This window comes from Schistocerca gregaria, chromosome X, assembly GCF_023897955.1.
Source record: "Schistocerca gregaria isolate iqSchGreg1 chromosome X, iqSchGreg1.2, whole genome shotgun sequence".
In the NCBI taxonomy this organism is placed as follows: Eukaryota; Metazoa; Arthropoda; class Insecta; order Orthoptera; family Acrididae; genus Schistocerca; species Schistocerca gregaria.
Genome location: NC_064931.1, coordinates 377,401,165 through 377,424,122, shown reverse-complemented (window position 1 = coordinate 377,424,122; position 22,958 = coordinate 377,401,165). Strand labels below are relative to the sequence as shown.

Genomic DNA, 22,958 nt, shown 5'->3' with positions numbered 1-22,958 from the left:
GATCATCCTTCATTGGGTCGGACAGATGGAAATTGGAATGTGGGAGATCCGGGTTGTCAGGTGGATGAGCGAGAGCAGTCCAACGACGTTTTGTGAGCTCCTCGCGAGTGTGCAGACTTGGCTGAGGCCTTCCGTTGAGACGGAGAAAGACAATTTAGTTTTAATTTTTGGGGCGATGAGCACGCAAAGATGCTTCTTCAATTTCCTGAGGGTTGCACAATACACTTTCGAGCTGATCGTTTCTCCACGAGGGAGGCCATCTAACAGAATAACATCTTCAAAGTTCGAGAAGATTGTCGCCATGACTTTACCGACTGAGGGTGCGACTTTGAACTTTTACTTCAGAGGAGAGATGATGTGGCACCACTCCATGGACTGCCGTTTTGCTCAAAATGGTTCAAATGGCTCTGAGCACTATGGGACTTAACATCTGAGGTCATCAGTTCTCTAGACTTAGAACTACTTAAACCTAAATAACCTAAGCACAACACACGCATCCATGCCCGAGGCAGGATTCGAACCTGCGACCGTAGCAGCAGCGCGGTTCCGGACTGAAGAGCCTAGAACCGCTCGGCCACAACGGCCGGCCTGCCATTTTGTTTCCGATTCGAAGTGATGAATTCATGTTTTATCGCCTGTGAAGAAGTTTGACAAAAATTGTCACGATCAGACTCAGAACACTGAAGCAACTCCGTACAGATGGTATTTCGGTACTCTTTATGGTCTTCTGCTAGGTGGCTGGTGGACGAGTGCGTCACCACTACCAACAGAGAAGTCCGGTTGTGCGCCGAGGTAATTGATTGTAATCCTACGATTACCTCGAATGAGAGTGTCCGCACGTTCCAACGTTGCAGGAGCCACGTCTGTGTGCGGCCGGCAGGCAAGTGAGAGATCGGACAGGTTTGCGCAACTTCGTTGCGATGATGACAGACGTCTCGCCCAACTACTCACCGTGCTTTGGTCACTGCCAGGTCTCCGCAGAAATTTTGAAAGTGCCTCTGAATATCTATGACGCTCTGGTTTTCCGCCAAAAGAAACTCAATGATAGCTCTCTGCTTGGAACGCACCTACGTGACAGACGTCATTTCGGAGGCTATGTAGAGCGCCACCACCCACAGGAACTTCATGAAACTTCGGGGGATGAAGCGTGAATATTGCACCATGTCTCACAAAAAATTACGCGTTTTAGCTAAAAATTATTGGGGGAAAAATGTGTTGCATTACTCACTGAACGCTCTTCGTACTTCACGTTGAAATTGGAAAATTTACAGTGATGTTAAATCTGTTGACATTTCTTTCGCAATTACCGTCACTAATGAGCTTCACAAGTACGGCATCTGGCAAAAATCATATTAAAAATAGATCACTTCATGACCTTTAAGTTTTAATGGTTCAGATTACCAATCATCTACGCTCGTAGCCTTCCGGCCTTCCTCTCCGCCAGTACGCAGCGTGTACTGTCGTATGGGCGGCTCCATGACAACAAGATTTCTTACTATTACTGTGTTGGCTTTGATTTTTAGAATGATCAGTCATCTGATATGCAGGGTGGAGAAAAACGACATGTTAATTAAGGTCGTAGCAGGGTATCGTACGTCTAATCGAGCCAAATTTTGCGGATAATCATAGGTAATCATACGGTAATGCATCGATGTGGAACTGCGGCCATTCACCGATGAGCGCGTGTAGATACGTCGGGTGAACGAACCTTTTTAAGTGAGGCTGGTACGTCGAATATCTTACTGCAACGCTGTTTATGCAGTTTAATTGCATTACAGTACTCTTAGCGGACGTGATTCAGTAGTCACGCTGTATGTATAAAACGTCACAGAATGTTCGCATCTAACGTAACCAGCCATGGATAGGAAGTTAAAATTTACTGTTCGGCACAAACCATTAATTGCATATAATTTAATTACTAACTGAGCTGTTGAGCATAACTGTTATTAACTGCGGCAAGTTAAGTTAAATACACACACTTCCATACGGCCGTTACTGACGGCCTATCGTTCTATTCTATGGTCGTAGCTCCGGAACGGTGGGTTCCCGACCTATCAGTATCAGGGAATTTTACTCATTTCGACTCCTGTACGCTACTCTGACTTTAGCATCGTCTTTTATATCTGCTCTGTGTATGAAAAATACTCTCATTCACTCACACAAATATAGCATTATATATTCAAATCGCGGATACCATTCAGTTCATAAATACACTGGTGCAAAATATAATACCAAAGTAACTATCACATTATGTGTTAGTGCCACGTGAGATAGCTCTATGAAACTTGGACCTTACTTAGAAAGAACCGATACTCTAAGGTGCACAAGGTAACCGAAAGAAATACCGAAAGGAATACAAACAGAAACGGAACTTTTTTTCACAACAACAATTGCACTGAAGCCACCTACATCTTTGATGATTCCCTCGAGATTTAAGTATTCAGGACATGGTTCTTAATAGGGTGTGTGATTTCCAAGTACAGCAATGCATGCTCTGCAACGAGCTGCCATGCTGGCATCAAGGTTGGCAAGGGATTTTTGTTGTAGGGCTTTCCATTCCCTCACCAGCGCGATTGATAACTGCTGGATGGCCGTTGGACGTGCTCCAATACGTCTCACCAACGCAATCCAAACAAGCACGATGTGGTTTAAGTCGGTCGAACCGGCAAGTCAGCCCATTCGCCGGATACCCTCTCGTCTCAAGAGTTCATACATCTGCGCTGTTTAGTGCGATCGCGCATTGTCTTCCATAAGAATGTAGTCACTGCCAGAAGCACCCCTGAAAAGACGCACAAGGGGAGGGAGTACAGGGCCACGGTAGCGCTAATCTGTGACTGTACTTTATTGAAAGATCTGGATGTCAGTGTGTTCATTCAACATTATGCCTCCCCACACCGTAACACCTGGGACAACAAAACTATCGTTTTCGACAATGGTTCTGGGTGTCGTCATATAAGGGTGTGTCAAACATTGTAGAAAATGATCGATTTGGTGGTCCAAGCGTTATGGTGTGGGGAGCCAGAAAGTTGCATGGGCATACTGACTCCAAATCTTTCAACACTGTACACTCAGGTGGCCAACGTTATTGCGACGCTTCACTCATTTCCCACGTGCGTCTTTTCAGGGGTGCATTCGGCACTGACTTCATTTCTACGTCTGGCAAAGGACGACCATATCCAACAGCGCAGATGAAGGACCTCTTGGAAAGAGAAGGTACTCGCCGAATAGACTAGCATCCCGGTGCTTCCTTCTTAAATCTCACCAAGCACATGTGGAATGCGTGAGGACACGTCCTGTAGCAATTACACATGCACCGACTATCATCTAGCAATCGTCGACCGCGTTGGTAGACTAGTAGAACACACTATCACAGGTAATCCTTACGAACCTTGTGGCCAGCATGGAAGAACGTTGCATACCATGCATTTGCATCCATGGTGATCACACACTACTGAGAACCATGTCCCACCTTTTTCAAGGCCCGGGGGGCCATGACGAATCTCGGTGACTCCAGTGCAGTTATTGCATTTGAATAAAAATGTTATTTCTGTTCGTCTCATTGCGCATTACTTTAAATTGCCTGATGTATTATACTATAGTTGTTCTTCCTATGTATGGTCCAAGTTTAATCGACCTATGTTACTAGGCAGTGACACATCATGCGAAATTACTTTCGACTTTAAGTTTTGTACAACAGTTTACTAATAAGCAACTTCATTATGTACACGAATAATATTGGCTAGGTGAATGATATCTCACAAAAAGTGGTAATATATACAAATTATACAGTAAACGTACAGTATCATATACATCCAGGATAAACTGGTGAACTGTATTTCGTTTTGCAGGCCGCTGTGGCCAAGCTGTTCTAAGCGCTTCAGTCCGGAACCGCGCTGCTCCTACGGTCGCAGGTTCGAGTCCTGCCTCGGGCATGGATGTGTGTGATATCCTTAGGTTAGTTAGGTTTAAGTAGTTCTAAGTCTAGGAGACTGAAGACCTCAGACGTTAAGTCCCATAGTGCTTAGAGCCATTTGAACCATTTTTGTATTTCGTTTAGGTGTCTTTCAGCTATGGAACAGGTAAGAACTGTCAGACTTCACTTCTATCGCAGCGATGTTATTCGACAACAATTTTAAAATGCTGATGTCTGGTGTTGCCAGAAGCATTCTCACGTTGAATGACCAGCAGTACCCCACATCAAGGCCGCACATACGATAGTTTGTAGCGGGTGGGGAGATTGGGGGAGGACTGGACGCAAGACCTGGGGGTAAGAAGTATTTTTAATTTTTTGGAAGAAGGGCTACTTGAAAGTAGCCATAAAAAGTTACCTTCCCGGGCCTATTAGAAACCTATGTAATATCGACTTTTAAATGATTGTCTTGAGATAAAAACATCTGACTGGACTATATCTTTTTCCTTCCTCTAAGAGCTAAGAGGGGGCAGGGTGTGCGGGCCGCCCTTGTTCCCAGGCATGGGGTGCCGTTGCTCAACACCCCGCAACTGCAGGTGTGGGGCGTCCGTCGCTTGTTTCCATCGATGATCAGAAGTTGAAGTAATCACACAACGCTACCTGACAATCCCTTTCATACCATAAGGTTTAGAATTAGGGTCCGATGGAACGAAAACTGCACCGGTCTTCCGCAGTTAAAGGGAGACACTATAGCACAGGAGATACTTAATCTCTCATGGATTGCGAGTACTTGAGAAATTTCATCGTTTCAGTTTCCCGCCTTAAGCTTAATCACGGGAGAGTTGGGCAGCATTTTTACCGCCTGAACGTGATCCCATGTTCTTCATGTCAATGTGGCAGTGAGGAACAGGTTAATCACATTTTATGCAGCTGCGACAGAAAATATGAAGAAATAAAGACACTATTGTAGCGTCTGATGTCCTCCGACAAGGCATTACCAACTTATATTCAAACTCATTTAGCGACATAAGACGTAAAAGAGTATAGACTGATAAGCCATTTTATGGCAGAAGAACGCACAGGAATACACGTTTTCTTGACAAGTAATATATTAAATGAATAAGCATGCTTGTTGTTATTAAATATCCTTATATATTTATGAATTTATATTAACAGTCATCGATCATGTACTTAATTTCAGATCGAATATATATACTATTTACTTTTTGTTATTATGGTACTTGTATACATGTTTCTTTTAAACGGTTGCATGCTGTTAAACACTTAACTGCCGAAAGTCGCTCTGAGGCTGATTGTATGGGCGATGCCCAGAAACCCATTAATAAAAGAAGGAAAGTACCTTACTCACAAAGGAATGCGCTGCGGCCCGGGGCAGGCTGACAGAAGTAAACAACCTGTCTCGGCGAGCCGCTACGTCCATTCCGGAGTGCACCGCCAGCTTAGCAATTTTTTCTTTAGGCAGCATTCCTTCACACCAGCCCTGCCTTCAACTGCCAATATCGCATTCTTCGGTGAGCGGTACACGACTGAACCTTCTAAGCGTTTTTTACTAAGGAGAGTCTTTTTCGTTCTTATGAAGATGAGTCAATAAATAAGTAGCAAACTGCGACAGAAAGATAAGAGCCACGGTACCAACCTGACTTTCTTTTCTTTTTGAGTATACTCTCTTTGCAAACATAAGCACTTATCAAACTGTTCGACGCGGCGTTATAACCCTAAAGCATAGAATTCTTGTGCCAGTGGTTACATCCAACGAGAGACCTCTCGGGATGTAACGAGTTTATTTGGTTCCCTACATTGTTGCAACCCACAATACCGATAGTCCTGGAAGTAGCGCAATACACCTAGACGGGGAGAGAATGTCCCACCACTAGATAATCAGCGCGGCCAGAACGCTTGTTTGTGACTTTTTCTTGTCCTTTTCCGAATTTCTGTATCCCACTGAACACAACTTTCCTGGAAATAAACTTCTAACCATATACAGGACGAATTTCGCTACGGACGCGCTGCTCGGACAGTCCCTCGGCTCGCAACAATCGGTCTGTTCTTGCCGGGTACACACTTACAGCACACGTGCCATTTTGGTCTGACTGCAGATTATTAAACATTGGCCGCTGAATACTGTGTATCGGCTAGCTTCCACGCGACATATGGTATCACCTTCCAGATATGTACGGGTGCGAAATTTGAAACGATATGGGGAATCAGGGCGTTTGCGATTTATTTACTGACAGATCCTCGTATATTCTAGATCTTTCTCATACTTAAATCAAATGTAGTCGAAATAATAAACTCTCCACTGTTCGAAATGAAAAGAAAAATGAAGCTGAATATATAAAAAGCTATTCTTTCCCGGAATTGGATAAGGGGTTATAACTTAAAATTTTCTTCGCGTATGCTTCCAATTTAATGTATCATTGATGTGAAGATTCTCCAAGAACGACGCTTGGTACGGATTCCACCTTGAAATGTAGCTAGCATCGGAAGATGGAAGGAAATGAGTGAGCTGCCATTTAGTATTATGATGCTGACTCATGTTTCCAGTCATAATATTCCACTTATTTGAATTCTGAACAGTGTTTTGGAACTACAAACAATCTATCAGTCCACGAAAACAAGAGTAATTCTCCAGCCCTGGTTCCTTTCCTAAATAGTCAGCTCAGGAGCTAAATGGGTTTAACTCCCACAAGTGAGAAAACTCGTAGTGTTCCAGTAGCACTTACCAGTGCTAAGTTAAGTTGTTTTGTACACAGTATTGCAGATACCACTGCTGCGGATATGATGTATCATAGTTACTTCGCTGAAAATGACTGGAATGACAAAATATTACCAGGTAAATTTATTTATTTGTTTGTTTTACTGCTATCAAATTATTCTTGTAACGTGTTGGTGCACAGCTTTGAAATAACAGTAACTTTTTTAACATATTCATAAAAAGAAATGACTTGAGCACTTTTAGATATTAAAGTATGTTTCTCTGTGCATACAATATAAGAGAGATGGGGAAAAAAAGCCACACCATGAAGGAATTATCAGACTGGGACGGATTTCGGCAGACATGATGTATGTGTACAGACGAACAAATCATTACAGTTTCAGAAAAAATGGATGATTAATTTAAGTGAAAAAACTTTACAAACTGAGCAAGTCAATAACACGTTGGTCTACCTCTGGCCTTTATGCAAGCAGTTATTCTGATTGGAAATGATTGACAAAGTTTTGGATGTCTTCCCAAGAGATATTGTGCCAAATTCTGTCCAACTGGCGCATGAGACCATCAGTATCCCGGGATGGTTGGATGGCCATGCCCATAATGCTCCAAGCGTTCTCAATTGAAGAGATAGCCGGCGAGCTTGCTGGACAATATGGGATTTGGCAAGCACGAAGATAAGCAGTAGAAACACTAGCCATGAGTTACGTTGTGAACTGTAAGCCCAGAATGGCCTGCCATGAAGGGCAACAAACCGGGGCGTAGACTATGTTCGACGTACCACTGTACTATAAGGATACCGCGGATTGCAACCAAAGGGGTCCTGCTATGGAAAGAAATGGTACCTCAGACCATCACTCTAGTCTGTTTGGTCGTACGGCGGGCGAATTAGGTTGGTGTTCCACCGCTGTCTGCGGCGTATCCAGACACGTCTTCGGCCTGGAATCTCATAGAATTGTGTAGAATTATCTTCAGTGAAGGATTCATCTTTGAAGTGTGTCCCAATGACCAGCGATGACGTGTCTGGAGATGTTTTGGACAGTGGTGGGATACGAACGTGACTGTCGCCCACCATACGGCCCACAGCTAGGTGCAATGGTCTGGGGTCAGATTTTATTTCACAACAGGACCCTCTTGCTTGCCGTCCGCGGCATCCTTACAGGACAGTGGTACGTCGACGATACTGTACGTCCAGCTTTGCTGCCCTTCATGGCAAGTCACCCTGACATTACATTCCAGCATGATAATGCCAGCCAGCAAACGGCCGAAGTTTTTACTGCTTGTCTTCATGCTTACCAAACCCAGCTTTGGCCTGCAGGATCGCCAGATCTCTCCCCAAATGAGAACGTTTGGAGGATTGTGGGCAGGCCCCTCCAACCTGCTCGGGATTTTGACTATTTAACGGGCCAATTGAGCAAAATTTATCACGATATCCCTTATGAGGGCATCCAACAACTCTATCAATAAATGCCAAGCCGAATAACTAAGGGCAGAGGTGCATAAGAGGCTAGAGGTAGACCATGCGTTATTGACTTCCTCAATTAGTGAAGTTATTTCTGTTGTATAAATCATCCAGTTTTTCTGAAATTATAATCATTTGTTTGTCTGCGTATGTACATCACATCTACTGATTTCAGTCCGATTATGATAATCCTTTCATAGCGCGTCTTTCTTTTCATAGAGTGTATTTAAGTGTACTGGAGTGTAATAAATGTAATGATACGAGTATGTTTTCAAACTAACTTTTGGCACTGCTGGCGATTTTATTTGTCTCGTGTATTTGAATGGCGCAGCTTTCCGAAACTGATAGTATGGTGTGCTAAAGCACTCCGTGAACCTACAGTGAACGTATTTGTTGGAAATTGTGCCTAGCCAGCGCATAATGCTCACCGGTTGTGACAGAGTGTCCGATTTTTCTTGTGTAAGGTAAGAATATCAAATTTCTTTCATTAATTAGAGCTTCGCTAAGTTCTCGAGTTTCTTCCATAAGATTTTTTCAGTGCATTCATCTTTCTCCGCGTTTCATATGACACTAAGATAAACTGCGCGCACGTGTCCATCCATTTTACGTTAGAAAGTGTAGATGCCTTCAAGATTGCTAGCTAATCTTCTTAGCAATGAAATGAAATGACTGAATGGTGTTATTAGTCGGGAAACCCCATCTGATATTTTACGGTAGCCTGGTGTAACCCCTTTTATTTGACTCCACTGCGGTGACTTGCGCGTCGACGAAGATGAGGACAACACAACACTCGGTCCCCGAGCGGATAAAATCTCCGAGAATCGAACCCGGCCACCCTGCTTTGCACTCAGCCGTGCGGAGCACTTAGCTATAGCGCGGTACCTTTGAGCAGTGGCATGCAACAAAAGCGATAGCTGACAGTCCTGTCTCAAAGTTCGTATAAGTTGAGTGTAGCCCGGGTATGTGTCATTAAGTTCGTTTCTTGGTGCATATTATGCAAACAACTGTCGACTATCATTACAAATGTCCATCGCTCGTAAGAGGAATTCATATTCCATTATATTATACACTTCATTGAAATTCACATATGTGATAGCAAGAATCGATATAGCTGTACAAGATGGTGATACTGAAATACGATATCAGTCATACTGCGTCAAATTTCCGTAAAGTCATAAGCTTTTTATTAAATCATATTTTAGTTTGAAATTTATAGCGTGCGCAACTAGTCTGAAATTAACTTTAGGAAAGCAATAGTTTCCATGTTAACTGGACTGACGATTTTTTCCTTTTTGTTGTGTATTAAAACCGTTGCGGCTTCTATGGAGTTCGTTGCCACAGACGCTCCTTAAATTAAGTTGTAAATGTAACTCAGTAAACGGCAAAACGTGTGATAAAACTCCAGCGGCAAACCATAAGGCCGGGCCACTAGTCCGTGGATCTAACAAAGAGACAGCACCTCCTCGTCTTCGCCGAATTCGTTCAAATTTATGGTGTATGGAGGGCTTCGCCGGAAATGAAAGTGACAGAAGTGGGAGCTCCTGACTGCCAAACATTTAGAAAAAAGGACTGCGTTTTTCGCGCAGGTCGGATTTATGTTAGGAAAGTTTTCAGGCAACGGTTGGCGCTGTAGAATACTGAACGGTGATGCGAACTTGGTGAGATCGAGTCTCTATCCTTTTCTTATTTTTAATTTTTGCTTTACTTACGGTGCAAATAATCCAGAATAATGCTCAGTACATTGTATTTATTAATATTTTCACAAAAGGTTTGAAAAGAGGGCAAAGAAAAATACGGGATTAGAAATAAATTTTCAGCATGGATTACCATGCGTACACTAGAAGTTCGCACACGAGAGCAGATAATTTTGTTATTTTAAAGTAGATAATTTACAAGTGCTAGGGTGATATTTATCGTAAAAACGGTAGAAGCAGAAATTTTCTCCTCAGCTTGCGCACTTTATAAACGCAGCATTTTCTGCAGTTGCATGATTGGTTATATGTTCCTACAGAAAAACAAATTTAGTTTCCGTACGTAAGAGCTTCTCGCCCACCGCACCGTTTGGCAGCAAACCACGCGCAACACATCACTTCGCCAAATATTGGTGAGGGTAGCTGGTGATGTAAAACGGAACGTAATTTGATGTAGTCGTCTCGGGATGTGAATTCTTTTGTCTCTAGGTGAGGTACGAGCTGTTTTCGTCTATCAAATCGGAAAATTATTTCAAATTAACCTCAAAAACTAGCTAAGCTACAACACTTGCGCGTCGAACGATATTTCCATTAGTCCCGCGCTCTGTTAACGCAGACTATTAATCCAAGAGAGAAAAAAATTAACAGGACAATATTTTGGAGGAAATACACAGTAGTTTAGTTTTGTACTCTGACACATTCAAGAAAAAGCAGTATAACAGATGTTATATCAAATGCTTTCTGTCATGGAAACAGTTCAGGATAGGGCATATGTCCACAAGCAGTTTTTTGTTCAGAATCACTATGACTCACCTATATATTTCGATCACACCTGCAGCAATCAGTTTTATTAAGCATAAAGTGTCTTTTATTAAAGATATAAAGCTGTTCCATCCGAAATTTGGTTGTGTAACATTATTTAAATAGTATTTAAGGGTAAATTTTATTCTGTGTATAGGCATTCGTCTAGACGACGGCTCAAATCCCCGTCCAGCCATTTCGATTTACTGGCTTTCTTAATTCGCTTAAGGCAAGTGTTGGATGCATACTTTGGAAAGGCAACAGCGCTTTTCCTTTCTCATCCTCCCTCTGTCCATCGTTGTGTTCAGTTTCTACTGACCTATTTGTTGACGTGAAGTTAAACCCAATTTTCCTTACCTTCCTTTATCTTTGCACAGGCAGTCTATAAACTATGCATATCGACAGTCTACGATGATCTTGAAATCGATATAGATAGGAACTATGCTCTTGGTCAGGCGAAACTCCTAGCGAATTTCCGACTGTTAAGTGTGGTTAAATTGCGTTTCATCCTGGTAGCAATTTGTAGGCACTCGACCATCTTAAATGCTTAGTAAAACCTCTAATACGTTTAACGTCCTCCAATCAGTTCACTCTCCTAATTCTGAGTAGGTAAACATAATGTACAGGGAGTTCATAATCAAACTTTTGCTACTTAATAGGACCCCTATCAAAAGGGAGTGAGCGTAGAACAATGAAACTTTGTGAAACATTTGGAAAGACACGTGGAAGAGAAATAATAAACAGACATTTGAAGGGAACACAATTTAATTTCCACGTTTTTTTAAATAATTGTTATCTGCGTACCATGTGTATGTTCCAGGTTAAAAACGTTGTTCAATGTGACGACCACCTGCATCCACAACAGCCTGGAACCGCACAATTACTCGCAGCACTTTTTGAACGGTGTACCATGGATCGTTCAACTGCCATAACATATCTCGTGCACTGCTTGAAGGTCGCACACTACTTCCAGTATTGTCAGCAATGGCAACGGTAACTTCTTCACCAAATTGTGGTGGAATTGGCCGTCTCCCAGAAGCTTCCCAAATCGTTAGTTAATTCAGACTTCCGAATAATGTTCTTCAATCCCGGAGGGGAAAGAGGACCTCTCCGCATTCCCTTAATGCGTCCATACTCGCGAAGAGCAACGGCACTATTACTGTTGTTTTGATAAAACAGCTTTACGATTTGTGCAGACACGTGTTCACTGTCCACAACAGTAATGCACGCTGATGCTTGTGTTTAAACCCTCCGTCGCTGTAATGGCGTCTGGCGGCACCACGACACTAATAGTATTAACAATACAAATCCTGCAGCCCTCACTCTGAGCATCATTCCCATGAAGCTGGGAACCAATACGGTAAATAGTTTTCCGTTTGCCCTGGCTCAAGTACCGAAAGTTTAATTATAACCGCTCTATGCATTACTGCACTGCGTCGTAGATGTGCGGGTAGCAAAACCTGAATTCATCATGTCTTGAAAGTACCAGTGGTGATACGTGAAGTAAGCGACACAGGAATATACTGTAAAGGAAGACAGGCGGAGCTTAATTCGTAATGGCGAGTGATATCAGTCAGTGTACAAGAAGAAACCTTCTCTTTCAATTTGCATTTCAGTTTTCTTAAATCACTTGCAAATTCTCCTTTGGAACCGCATAATGGAAATTCTTCTTTACCCCTGAGTAACACCGCTCTCATGAAGTGAAGGCCGCGGCTACGAGCACTTTTGGCAGGTGACAAGAACATTTAATCTTAAGGATGGACACCACGATATTGATACGTAGCAGAATTTAAATTCAGCAGTGTCCTGAAACTTTGTGGCAGATTAAAAGTCTGTGTAGGACCGGGGCTCCAAGCTGGGTCCTTTGCCTTTAAAGGACAAATGCCCTGGTTCAGACGGCAGAGCACTTCCAATACAGACCGAAAATCAATTCCGGAGGGAAAGTTTTTGATAATATATCCAGCGGAAAAAAGCCGATTTCTTCCTATGCCATTCCTCAGACAGTACTGGTGCTTTGCCCTTTTTTACCAGATTCTATTAAATACATTTAATTATTGTGATAGCAGGCTGTCTTCATATCTCACATAAATTTCAGCACGTGTTCAGTCAAGAATAAAGTTAAATATAATACTATAATACAAACACAAATAAGAATACGAAATGCAGGGCAAAAGGAGGGGGGGGGGGTGTTGTTCAGGGATTTGGGAGTAAATTGGTGTTGAAAATGTAACAGTTGAAAAGAGAAAATGCTCGGGTATTTTAGTTTCTATTAATTAATCAGATCTTTAAACTTTGTTGCTGATTTATAGCTTCGAAAGCGTCAAGAGTGCCTATAAACTAACGGCGGTTAGTATAGCTCGTGAGAGGAACAGAACCTCGGAAGCTTGAAGTCAGTTAAGGGAGGGAAATGAAATACAATTTTCTGCTTATCCTAAGTAGAGTGCAATCTGCACAAGGTCTAGAGCGCGAGTAGCTGGCGGGTATTTTGAGCGCGCTTTGCTGAGGCCGCGGCCAGATATAGCACGTGCAGCGCAGCCGCCATGTGGCCAACACGAACGTAGTCGTTTCTGTTGTGCTCCACTGGTAACACGCCAGTAGCTCACAAAACGGACGTACCATTCTGGGAGGCATCGTACCGGCGTTCTCCAAAACTTATTCAGGGAAACTTTCGGAAGCTAAATCTTAAGGTTAGGATGGGGATATGAGCCGTCATTCTCGTGATGACGAATCAACAAATAACGGTCTCCACAATAGAAAATAAGTGGTTGTCAATGATGCCAGCAACTTGCTATATTGTGTTTGGCGGTAGCGAGGAGAAATACGATACGGAACATGAAATATGACATTTTCCAGACTCCGAAGAACACAAATGAAAAAGGAAAATGGAAACCCTGAACGTACCACACTTTAAAAAGGCACTTACATAGATTCGTCTAGCTATAATCTCTTAGAGTAGGTTAGAATGCAATATCTGCATTTACATCTATATCCCACAAGCCGACGCCAGTTACGAATGGTCCGTGGGATGAACAACGTTTGTTGGTGTGCCTCCTTATGAGCTCGAATCTCTATAATTTTATCTCCATCGTCTTTCCGCCAGATATTCGTAGGAGGAAGTAGTATGTAGGGTCGACTATTCTAGGAACGTACCCCATCAGTCCAAAAAGTTTGGAGATTGGATTAACAAAAAACAGAAAATGTTTCCCCCCACTAGATTACAAACCACAGAACAAACACCCATGTTCAGAAAAAAAAAACAGAGCACCTCGAACAACTAGAGATAGGACGGTCATATTCACAGGACATGTACATTAGTATGTTCTGCTGAAATGATTAGCATTTCACTCATCTCGGTTCGGCAAGCGTGCTGTTGCTTAGTAGGCACAGGGCCCGCCATGGACCCTGAGAATTTGTTCCGTGCGTGATAGCACCGACGTGTGTAAGGCGCGAATGACGTCCTGTGATATAGCCACCCATGCTGCATTCATCCGGTTCTAAAGTTCATCTGCGGTGGTTGGCATTTGGTCACAGCGCAGCACCCGTCGTTTCACTGCATCTCGCACATTTTCGATTGGCGACAAGTCTTCTGATCTGGATGGCCAGGGCAAAAAGGCTGACATCCTGTGACACCAAGAAGGCACGTGTTCGTGTAGCAACATCTGATCGTGCATTGTCTTGCTGAAAAATGCCTTCCGAAGTGTTGTGCAGAAAGAGTATGGCTACGAGTCGCAGGCTGTCATTGACGTAGGTCACAATGGTCACAGTGCCCTGCAGACGCACCAGCTATGATTTGTGGTTGTAACAAATAGCGCCATTCACTATAAGACCTTGAGTGCGCGGTTTATGTCTTGTGCAAATGCAGCCACTGTGATTCTGTTCCCTCGTGTGCGGCGAACCAAAATGCGACGTTCATTTCCAAACAAACAGAACCTGGATTCGCCGAAAACACTATCTGATGCCATTCCTGTCCCCAGTGACGTCGCTCCATACACCATTGCTGTTTAGTATGTTTCTGCACATTCATCAAAGCTAGGCAGTGAGATGGACGTAACCCAAGCCGTAATACACGGCTGCTAGAGTACGATGTGTTACACTGTTCCACTCTTTCGCCACAGCAGAGGAGGACGAATATCTGCCCAGCAAAGCGGTTCGGATGGGGTGTCAATCTTCTCGGGAGATGGTCTGGGTGGTGCGACCTGACCCATCTAGTCGTGAACCATTTTGGATCCGTCCGTTTCACTGTCGAAACACTTAGCCCTATATCAGCAGCAGTTTCCCGAATGGATGCATCACTATCTCGCATACCGATATTTCGCCTTCTTTCAAACTAACTGATCTGACGGTATGGCTCGCGCATAAGTCTGGGATGATTTCTGAAGTCTGCTGAAGTCACACTGATCGTTGCCTTCAGGTTATAGCGACAATAAGTGTCGGAGGATGATTTTACCGGTAGGTGTGGTGTTGTGCCGCGATATCGATGTTGACGTTCACCTGCCGACCGAAGTGGTTCAAATGCTAATCATTTCTGCAGAATTTACTAATCTACCTGTTCTGTGAATATGAACGTCCTACCTATAGTCATTCAGGGAGTTCTGTTTTTTTTCTATACATGAGTGTATTTATAAAAAAGCACACACCCGAGAATACCATCGACTAACCACCACATTATTTCAAGCTGCAACCGTAGTTACTTCACTGACTAATTAACATCGCCTGCTCATAAACAGTAGTCGAATACACAGCTGTTATTTGCAGAGGTTAATTCAAGCAGCCATCGTAGTTACTTCCCTGAAGTCGCTTATACGCCATGAATAAAACCAGCCTCGGAATTTGTTAGACTTACGGTGTAAGCTCGCGGAATTTGAGAAGTAAACCATACCCTGATCCACAAGCCTTCTCTTGTAGCGTCTACCCCTGCAGTCGGCTGAGCATCTCTGTGGCGTCTTTGCGCTTACCAAACGAACGCGTGACGAAACACACTGGTCTTCTTTCCACCTTCTCTATTTGATCTATCAGTTCAACATGGTACGGATCCCAGACTAGCGAGCAATACTAACGAATTGCTCGAACGAGGGTTTTGTGAGCTATATCCTTCGTGAGTGGACTAACTTTCCTGCGGATTCTTCCAATGAATCTCCGTCTAACATCTGCCTTTACTACAATTAGAGGGGGCAGTCAAATGAAAACAAGACAAATGGGCAAAAGTGAGTAAACCCTTTATTATTTCAAATGTAATTGCCATAACTATTAAAACTTTTTATGTCACTGTCATGCAAGACGGTCAACGGCTTCCGGGAAAAATGTTTATGGTGCATGGCAGAGAGTATCCTATACTGCCACGAATTATTTCTTTTCCTGTACCACTCGAACACAGAGCTAGGAAGAAACGAATGTCTGAAGTCCTGCGTATGTGACCCAGTTTCTTGCATCTTATCTTCATGGTACTTGCAGGAAATGTGCATTGGCAGCATTCTGCAGTCAGCTTCAAATAATTGTTCCCTAATTTTCACAATACAGCTCCACGAAAAGAACATTTCCTTCCCTCCAGGGATTCTGATTTGAGTTCCAGAAGCATCTCAGTGATAGTTGTATGTCGTTATAGGCTATTCGCTAACAAATCTAGATTACAGCCTCTGAATGGCTTCGATGTCTTCTTTAAACACTACGTGGTGCGGATTCCAACCACTCAAGCAGTACTCAAGAATGGGTCGCACTAGTATCCTATATACGGTCTCCTTTACAAATGAACAATACTTTCCTAAAATTCTCCCAATAAACCTGAGTCGACCATTTGCCTCCCCTACTGCAATCCTTATATGCTCGATCCATTGTACGTTGTTTTGCAACGCTACGCCAATATATTTAATTGACGTGACTGCATCAAACAACACACTACCGATACTGTATTCGAACGTTACCGGTTTGTTTTTCCAACTCATCATTTCATTTACATTTAGAGTTAGCTGCCATTCATCATACCAACAAGAAACATTGTCTAAATCATCTTGTATCCTAATACTGTTGGGCGTCTGGACTTGATGGTACGTTAAAGTTTTTGGAACGTGTCCAATTAACCCTGTGCCTTATTTGGCACCGTTTCCCAGAAAGTCATGAAAAGCGGTCCCACGTAGTCAAGGAAAAAGGGTCCACGATGAATTTCCCAGAACTGGCGTGCCTGTTGTTTCGCCTACGCTCCAGAGGTTTCGCTGGGAAGCCCAAACACATCCTCCATAGAATTTCGGCCTCCCTGCATGCTATTTCCATATTTTTGGATCTCTGAAGAAAGACGTTCGTGGTCGTTGATTTGTTTCGGACAAAGTGGGGCGTGCCTGGAAATAATCTTGGTTCCGTAGGCAACCGCAAAGATTTTTCCATGAAGGCACTGGTTGTTTTGTGTCACGGTGGGAAGGATCTATGAAGGGTTATGGCTATTTTAAAATAGTAAGCAGTTTACTTACTTTTTTCCATCTGTCTGTTTTTCATTTGACTACCCTTATACACTCATCAATAAAAGTTTTGCACCATCCCGGTTCCCAAACCTCCTGAAAACAGATGTTGACTGCAGGTACTGTATCACAGACACAGGTCCTTTGACTGTTCATTGACATCACTAAACCCGCCCAAAGATGTAAACAACCATGCATGAGCAGCACCTAGTAGACGGAAGGGGTCCGACAGCCTATCAGCTCCAGTCATTCCACCAGGAAGGAGGTACACGGCTCGTGTTGTCTGTAGTTCAACCATCCCTAGACGGTCAAAACCGCAGTTCGATCGCGTCCGCATTGTTACTTTGTGCCAGGAAGGGCTCTCTCTCAACAAGGGATGTGTCCAGGAGTCTCGGAGTGAATCAAAGCGATGTTGTTAAGACATGGAGGAGATACAGAGAGACAGGAACTGTCGATGACAGGCCTCGCTCAGGCCGCCGAAGGGCTACTACTGCAGTCGATGATCACTATCTGAGGATTATGGCTCGGAGGAACCCTGACAGCAACGCCACCATGTCGAATAGTGTTTCTCGTGCAGTCAAAGGACGTCGTGTACGACTCAAACTGTGCGCAGTAGGCTGCAAGATGCGCATACTCACTCCCGACGTCCACGGCGAGGTTCATCTTTGCAACCACGATACCTTGTACTGCGGTACACATGGACCCAACAACATGCCGAACGGACCGCTCAGGTTTGGCATCACGTTCTCTTCACTGATGAGTGTCGCATATGCCTTCAACCAGACAATCGTCGGAGACGTGTTTGGAGACAACCTGCTCAGGCTGAATGCCTTAGACAAACTGTCCGCCGGCCGCGGTGGTTTAGCGGTTCTAGGCGCTCAGTCAGGAACCGCGCGACTGCTGCGGTCGCAGGTTCGAATCCTGCCTCGGGCATGGATGTGTGTGATGTCCTTAGGTTAGTTAGGTTTAAGTAGTTCTACGTTCTAGGGGACTTATGACCACAGATGTTGAGTCCCATAGTGCTCAGAGCCATTTGAACAAACTGTCCAGCGAGTGCAGCAAGGTGGAGGTTAACTGCTGTTTTGTGGTGGCATTATTTGGGGCTGAATTACGCATTTGGTGGTCATGGAAGGCACCGTAGCGGCTGCACGATACATGAATGCCATCCTCTGACCGATAGTGCAATCATATAGCAGCATATTGGAGAAGCATTCGTCTTCGTGGACGACAATTCGCGCTCCCAATGTGCACATCTTGTGAACGACTTCCTTTAGGAAAAGGACATCTGTGACTAGAGTGGCCAGTATGTTCTCCAGACATGAACCCTATCGAACATGCCTGGGATAGATTGAGAAGGGCTGTTTATGGACGACGTGACCCACCAACCACTTTGAGGGATCTACACCGAATCGCCGTTGAGGAGTGGGACAATCTGGACCAACAGTGCCTTGATGAACTTTTCGATAGTATGTGACGACGAATACAGGCGTGCATCAATAAAAGAGAACGTGCTACTGGGTATTAGAGCTACCGGCGTGTAGAGCAATCTGGACCACCGCCTCTAAAGATCTCGTTGAATGGTAGTACAACATGCAATGTGAGGATTTCATGAGCAACAAAAAGGGCAGAAATGATGTTTATGTTGATCTCTATTCCAGTTTTCTGTACTCGTTCCGGAACTCTCGCAACCGAGCTAATGCAAAACTTTTTTTGATGTGTGCAGTTTCACGTGATCATTCCACTTTAAAACGCCCTGCTCGCTTACTACGATTTAATGATTGAGACTGCTACAAGTGATGGTTCTACAATCCGATTTTTCATCCTATTTATTCGCAATATGTTACATTTGTTTACAACGACATTCAGTTGCCAGGTCCTGTACCAAACGTCGACCCTCTGCAGGTTTACCGGCATTTAACTGCAGTTTTCTAACATTTCCACGCCTCTATATACAAGAGCATCAACAGGAAACAATCACATTTTGCTTCCGACGTTATCCACTATGTTATTTAAATATACTGGAAAAGTGATACCCCTATGACAATCCTCTGGGGGACGTTAAGAGTAATTATTTCTGTTATATTTTCTAGGAGCACTTCAGTCCAATCACATACTTGGTCTGATATCCCGAATGCTCGTATTTTATCCGTCAGGTGATATTGCGGAACTGTGTGAAAAACATAAAGAAGTTATTGTCAAAACCAAACTGAAAGAGGATTAGCACACAATCACAAATAATTTAGTGATTGTAGTTGCCATTTTCACTGTCGTTGTCATCACTACCAGACGCTGCTGACCTCCAATTATACACACATCGTGGCCAGATTAGGTAACAGTCGTTCTTTCGCATTCTTCAAAGCTTCATGTCCCCGTGCTACCACCGGCAAATTAGATATTCGCTGCGTGGATCACCTTGCTGCTGTACATGCTTTCACCGCCGTGTATAACAATATCCCTTTTGTCCTGTCTTGTCTAACATTCCGTACCTAACAGCAGGATCACATCCCATTGCTCCATCACCAGTATATTCTCCAGCACTATTCATGAAATCATAACGTACCTCTGCAACTGCGCCTAAGGTACCAGTTACTTAAGTCACCATCACGAACATGTCACTATCGACTTCGATCCTGTGAATACAGTCTTGCAGCCATCATGTAACAACTGAGAGTAGTGAAGATTCATTTCATCCCACGGAGAGATATAGCAAATGTATCAATATAGAACAAACCTCATAAAGGATACAATAAAGAAACACAATAATTGCATTAACACTAGATTTTCCCTCAGTTCCCTGAAATCAACGCGTTCTTTCCATAAGCAACAAACCGAGCGAGGTGGCGCACTGGTAGCACACTGGACTCGCATTCGGGAGGACGGCGGTTCAATCTCGCGTCCGGCCATCCCGATTAAGGTTTTCCGTGATTTCCCTAAATGGCTCCAGGCAAATGCCGGGATGGTTCCTTTGAAAGGGCACGGCCGACTTCCTTCCCTAATTCGATGAGACCGATGACCTCGCTGTTTGGTCTCTTCCCCCAAAACAAAAAACGAACATAAGCAACAAATTTTACCAAGTAGATACACCTTCCTAATACCCACATGAGACAATACATTCCTAGCTTGTGAAACGTCGAAAGAAGAAATTAAACAATATTTTCATACGTAGACTGTGTTTCCACAGGAAAATCTTTGATCATTTTAAATCCAAGGACCCGAACTTCTACATCCATCTACTCTATCAGCTCCCAGACTTTGGTATCTGCACATTATTAACCTCCTTTACTCTCTCCTCCTGTTCTGAACCAACCGCCTAACCCCACCCTCTTCCCAGTGCTGGTGTGGGAAATCACAAATTAAACTACCTGGAATAGTAATAGTATGTAAATGTTATCAATCAACTATCAGATCAAAATACCTCCAGGCCAAATGGGCAAATAAAAGCAATCCCCTTATTCTGTTCCCTTCAGCTGAATGATCAGCAGAAAAAAGAATGAAAAGTTGCTTTACCCCGCCTGTCACCACAGAAAATTATGTCTTCAGAAAGCCTATCCCAAAATTGAGCTGGCTCCCACTTGTTAAGCTCACGAGCCATACTCGTTTTCTACATAGAGGATGACAATGGCTGACCTATAAGAAAGAAAATTGTCATAACATCTTAGCCACGCAATCAGAGAGCAAGTATATATCCACACCCAAGCGAGAAACCTCCTTGTCACTATGCACCTTCGAAGATACCATCGATGCTGTTTCCTTTCTAATAAAAGATAGGACTCAAATGGAAATAATTCCTCCCACAATATCCGGGCGAGCTTGACCATACCTTCATTCGTAGCCAGTAGGAAGACCACACCGCCAGGTAAACAAAGACACTGTATCTGATGTGGTTCTGTGCAACCCATTCCTCCCGAATTATTCTCCCCTACTTTATGTCAGTCAAGAAAAACATAAAACACATCAGTTATGGAAGGGACTGAATTGTAATTCCTTAGCTGAAGAAAATCATAAAGTACAACGAAATTTTTGTGTGTCCCATTTCCTGTTTGGTCTCTTGCTTGATGGAAGTGTTTGCGAATTTCGTAGCGCTTACGTATTATAGAAGTACACTTGCTCTTCAGCTAAAAGTCAGTACCAGCTTGCCAAAAACAACATAATTATTATAGTTATTTCTTCTGGGACTGATTAGCATGCAACGCAACTCTTGTTTGGGCTTTTCCGATTTAAAGCTTATTACAATGGCTAATTCGCTTTATACAGTGATGACCAGTCCAACTGCTAATGGTATGAAACAAAGAAATTTTACGTATTTTGTGAATGATGTATAGTAGGAGGAACAGCTGAATAAATTTGTAGGTAACCTGGAGGCTTACAAGGTGTGAAATTTCGTACATAAAGTTTCCACCACTGGCAGCAACAGCGGCTGTAATCCAGCTGAGCATTAAGTCGAACAGACGTTGGACAGCCGATATTAGAACGTCATTTCATGTTGCTCTCACTGTGTACCGGAGTTCATCAATCAAAGTGCCTGTGAATAATGGCGTTCCAGTTACACGGTGATCCATGACCACATGTTTTCAATGGGGTTTCTGACAGAGAAACCTGCTGCAGAATCTTTTCCTTCATGTACAGTTTAGACAGCGCGGCGTTACTCCTACCTACTCTGCGCAGTTGCGATGAAATGTTAGTCATTTGCATTGCTATGCATGTACATCACGTCAGGCGTGTTTGACGTTTGTTGTATGCCGATTTCACGGTGCTCCAAATTAAATTGCCACCAGCTTATTATGCTAAATGAATGGCTGCCGGTAAGAACAGACACATGAACAAGTAATAATTAGTTCTTTGATTATAATGAAGTATGGGCTTACCTCAGGAAGACATATGATAATAAAAAACTCTGCAATCGCTAAGAGTAATCCTAATTTTGTTAGAAAATAAATTACGTCTACCAAGTGCAGAGCTGCGGATTATTATCGCTACACATTTCGAGGGAAATCAGGATTACTGTAGTTCTTACCACTATTTCATCAGATATTTGACTCCGAGACATAATTCGTCGGGCATGGATGTGTGTGATGTCCTTAGGATAGCTAGGTTTAAGTAGTTCTAAGTTCTAGGGGACTGATCACCACATCAGTTGAGTCCCATAGTGCTCAGAGCCATTTGAACCATTTTTGAGACATAATTTCCTCGACCATTCGACAGGACCTGATCACTGGTAGAATGAAAACCGGCAGACCTCACTGGCGGTAGGTTCTCACCTTGCTCTGGAAAATTTAAAAGGAAAATCTTAACTCTAAAGAAATGAAATGGTTCAGAGCACTAACTTCTGAGGTCATCAGTCCCCTAGAACTTAGAACTACTTAAACCTAACTAACCTAAGGACATCACACACATCCATGCCCGAGGCAGGATTCGAACCTGCGACCTCAGCGGTCGGGCGGTTCCAGACTATAGCGCCTAGAACCGCTCGGCCACCCAGGCCGGCGAAAGTTTATGTCACTCACGAAGGAAACATGCCGTGACGGGTTAAGAAGCAATGTTATGCTTTACAAAGTTTTAAAAACGTTTCGTACCCACGAAAAAGTTATATCGCTCAAAAGTCTTTCAGTCGGCATAAGATGAAATAACAATTTTTTTTTTTTTATCTTGGGTGAATTTCCCTAGTAGGAAGATACATGGGTCCGAATGCTGGCCTTGGTACAAATTTTCATTCATCGCATCAGTTTGTGTATGTACATCTTAGTTACTTGAGACTTGAAAAGATCTCTGGAACCGTATAGCTCCATTTATTACAAGCACCTATGCCCAGGTTTCAGTTGGGGTGACCCATTTCTTTCGATGTTGAGATGCTATTCCAGACAGTAGGTGAGCCTCTGCAATGCTGTTCAAATTTAGGGAGAATACCAAGTGGGCTGAA

The 22,958-nt window shown here is 43.3% G+C and overlaps 1 non-coding gene across 1 annotated transcript; it reads right to left on the bottom strand.

The window, feature by feature from the left end:
• Positions 1-22,438: 22,438 nt before the first annotated feature.
• On the bottom strand, positions 22,439-22,522 carry Trnas-gga (transfer RNA serine (anticodon GGA)). Its single transcript is given in 2 exon segments — positions 22,439-22,473; positions 22,483-22,522. It is a non-coding gene; the product is annotated as a tRNA-Ser (tRNA).
• Positions 22,523-22,958: the final 436 nt, after the last annotated feature.